Below are 4,398 nucleotides of genomic sequence, written 5' to 3'. Positions count from 1 at the left end.
TTTTTTTTTTTTTTTTTTTTTTTTTTTATTTGGGTTTTTTTTTTTTTCCAGTCTATTTTCTATTGTTCAGATGAGATTATTTCTGTTGTTCCATCTTCCAGTTCACTAGTTCTTTCCTCCATTCTGCTGATGAGCACGTCCACTGGTTTTTTCTTTATAGGTATTATATTTTTAGTACTAAAATTATCATTTGGTTATTTTTTATATTTCCTTTTTTTTGGCTGAGACTTTGATTTTTTTCACTTATTTCAAGTGTATCTGTATTTGCTTGTAATGCATCTTTTATGATGACTACTTTAAAATCTTTGCCAGATAATTCTAACATCTTTTTCATGTCTGTGTTGGCATTCTTTGTTGTTGCTTCAGTCAGTTTGAAATCTTTCTGTTTTTGGTATAACAACCGATTTTTAAAAATTGAAATCTGGAGCTTTGGGGTACTATGTAATGAAACTGTGAGTCTTACTTAAACCTTCTGTTTTATCTTGCTTTCTCTGACATGGCTCTAATAAACAAGTGGTAGGCACTGCCTCACTACTGTCAGGTGCTTGCAGAAGTCCGGATTTCCTACTTAGCTTCCATTGACTTGGGGCAGAGGTTAGCACTTTGTTTAAGGTTACTGCTTCATAGAGTGGGAGTTCTAGTTCCTCAGGAGGCTTCCACCGCATAATAGTGAAGAGGTGGATGACTTTAGTACTGTTTTGTGGTGTTAAAAACCCAGATTTTCCAGTAGTTCTCTCTGACATAATCCCAACAGTGATTGGGAGGGATACCTCATCACTGCTGGCAGTGGTGGGAATTTAGTTTCCCCATTTGGGCTCCACTGACATTATAAAAAGGTGAGGGCTTATTAACCGAGGATAAAAGTCCCAACTCAGACCTCTCTAATACAACCCAGATGAGTGATTAAGGTACCTCAGTTTACCCTGGTGAGGATGGAAGTCTAGGATCCTTATGAGCCCTTTACAGGTGGGGTAGGGATACAGACAGTTTTACCATCCGGTGTTTGCTGGAGTAGAGTTGTTATTGTCTAAAAGTTTTATATTTGGTAGTCTTCCCCCTTTCCTCATCCTTTAACTATAGAAAGCAAGCTTTTGTTGGAGCTTTTATTTGTCTGTGATCATTGATATTTGCAGGTTGCTGATTTCCTAGGCCTTAAGTCTGGGATACAGAAGGTGAAAAGAAAGGACTCCTAGGGAATTTACCACCAAGTAATTCCTCAAGTTCCAAAGGATCCAAGCTCATCTGCTTTCTTCTCTCTACCTTCTAGAATTGTACTATGACATAATCCAGAGTGTTTAGTTCATACTTAGGTAGAAGAGTAGGAAAGTACACTGTATTAGTTTGTTTTCATGCTGCTGATAAAGACATGCCTGAGGCCGGGCGCGGTGGCTCAAGCCTGTAATCCCAGCACTTTGGGAGGCCGAGATGGGCGGATCACGAGGTCAGGAGATCAAGACCATCCTGGCTAACATGGTGAAACCCCGTCTCTACTAAAAAAATACAAAAAACTAGCCAGGCGAGGTGGCGGGCTCCTGTAGTCCCAGCTACTCGGGAGGCTGAGGCAGGAGAATGGTGGGAACCCAGGAGGTGGAGCTTGCAGTGAGCTGAGATCCGGCCACTGCACTCCAGCCTGGGCGACAGAGCCAGACTCCGTCTCAAAAAACAACAACAACAACAACAAAAAAAAAAAAACAAAAACAAAAAAGACTTGCCTGAGACTGGGTAATTTATAAGGAAAAAGAGGTTTAAAAGACTCACGGTTCCATATGACTGAAAAGACCTCACAATCATGGTGGAAGGTGAAAGGCACGTCTTACATGGCAGCAGGCAAGAGAGAAATGAGAGCCAAGTGAAAGGGATTTCCCCTTATAAACCATCAGATCTCATGAGACTTATTCGCTACCATGAGAACAGTAGGAGGGAAACCACCCCCATGATTCAATTATTTCCCACCAGGTCCCTCCTACAACATGTGGGAATTATGGGAGCTACAATTCAAGATGAGATAGGGGTGGGAACACAGCCAAACCATATCATACATCTACTCCACCTTTTAAGAAGTAGAAGTCTCTGTTGAGTTTTTAATTTCAGTTATTATTATTTTCTCTTCTAACATTTTTTATTCATTTTCTCTAATTGTTAATATCTATTCCATTGTTGCATCTTTTTATCTATCTTATCTTTATATCATTTTTTATCCTGCACTTCGTATCTGCTGATGTCCTTCCATTATAGTTCATTTCCTCCCATGACTTGTAATTTTTGAATGAGTTTTTATCTTCAACTTGAATATATTTTTTCCTGTGTGTGCCCCTTTCCTTCTGTATTGTAGAAGCCCTAAAGAGCTGTTTTGTTTTGCTTCTGTTGGGCACCTTTGAGAATTCACTTGTCCAAGATCAGTATTTACATTTCTAATTTATCAGCTTAGAATTCACGCCTGTATACACAGTGTGAATTGGTATTCCATACCTAGGCATGGCATAAGCTTTCAGTTTCAGTTCTTAATTGGATTTTTTTTCCCAAAGCATAAAGGAAAGACATGCTTCTTTGTTAATTCTTAGTACTTACGATGTTCTGCTATCTATTTGACAAACTGGGCAGCTCTTAAGGGGTCTCAGCGTTTTGCTGGTGTCTGGTTTCAGCGATCAGCCTCACAGCAGTGCCCACTCTCCTCTATATCCCTCTCCTTTATAGCCATATATCTTATTCTGAGTAGACATTGAAATCTCAGCCACTATTCGCTAAGACCTATATCTATTTGCATGCCTTTGGTCCAGCTTGATGTCTCTTATTAGTCTAGGTGCAAATTATTTCTAGTACTTCAGAATTACAGTAATGTGAGCTGAAGCCAGCTTGTATAGGCTGGCAAGAGTTAATGGTTAAATGTTCAGAAATTTATGAGCTACTGTGAACATGCTGATTAAAACATGGATACATAAATGTTTTTCATGTTGGAGGTTCTGTGTTAGTTCAGAATGTCATCATGGTGAAATTAGAAATTTGTCATTGATTTAACAAAACTAGAAATTACTTAGAAAATGATTTTACTTTTCATTCAGGGCAATACCCTTCCACCCACCCACTTACCCCACCCCCAACCCCACTTAAGAGATGAGATAACTAAGGCTCACTGAGATCAAATGAGATCAAATGGCAAGAGCCCGTGTGAGGGTTTTCCCCACTCCTTATCGCAGAACTGCTCTATTTCATCCTGTGTCCTGCCAGTGCTTGTTTGGCTGAAAGATTATTTCCCCATTTTTCTTCTAAAAGAGCTCCAACGAAAGGATCTAGATGCCAAGCCTCTTGGTTCCAGGCGGATGGTGTTGGAAGGCACCACCAACAGCTATTCAGGCACTGGTATCTCCCTTGAGATACTCTGGCTGGATCAATCAAAAAAACACCCCTGAAACACAGATTTCATTTCCTGTTTCCCCACAGGACACCATTTGTCAAACAGCCCCCAGGCCAATGAGAGACCCCAGACTCCTGAGTCATTAAGCCTTTCCAGAGCCAAACAGATGTCACATTGAGCCTGTTTTATTTTTTCTCATTCTCTATCTTTACCCTTGCCTTTCTTTTTATTGCTGTGTCTTTGTACCTCTCTTCATTACATTGTCCCATTACTATTGTTTTACTGAAGCAATCATCATTGAAATGCCTATCCAAACATCCATTAACATGCTTTCTGAATACACTGTTTTCCAACTGCTGCATATTGTAAGGAAACAGATTTTTCATTATCAGCAAGAAATGTATCTGACCTAAAAACCAGAAAAGTTCATGGTTCAAGACATATGAAGAACTTACAGAAAATCAGAAAAAAAGAAATACTGCCAATTCACGGTACATCTGTTATCCTTACTATGGATCATCCTTAATAGCTTTAGTTCAATACACAACTATGATGCTGATAAGATTTACCTTTTAGGATGTTATGATGTTATGTGACCAGTGATTATTCAGTCTAACTCCCTCATTTGGTAAATGAGGAAATAAAACTACAAAAGCAAGCAACAAGTTCTTCTATTTTGAAACTCGGTGATCATGCCAATCCTCCATACTACCTTTAGATGCAATAAAATCTGCTTATAGCTTTAAGAATACAAGCTGAATTCACTTGAACATCACTTATGTGAAAAACAGCTTCAACGATTGTGTTCAGTGGTCCAAAGACCCAGTAATAACCAAATATTGATATACTGGGAATATTTAACCCTCAGTTCATATCTCAAAATAAGTACTCCTTAATTACCTACCATAATGCAACTTACATCGAAAAAATTAACAGTATAATTTCATAGTTATAAACACAGACTCTGGAGCCAGATTGCCTGGGTATGAACACTATTTTACTTCTTTAATACTTCTGTGACTTTGAGCAAGTCACTTATGCTCTGT

Source organism: Rhinopithecus bieti, unplaced genomic scaffold (genome assembly GCF_001698545.2).
Source record: "Rhinopithecus bieti isolate Rb0 unplaced genomic scaffold, ASM169854v2 scaffold_2077, whole genome shotgun sequence".
Classification (NCBI taxonomy): Eukaryota; Metazoa; Chordata; class Mammalia; order Primates; family Cercopithecidae; genus Rhinopithecus; species Rhinopithecus bieti.
This window is presented reverse-complemented; position numbering follows the sequence as displayed.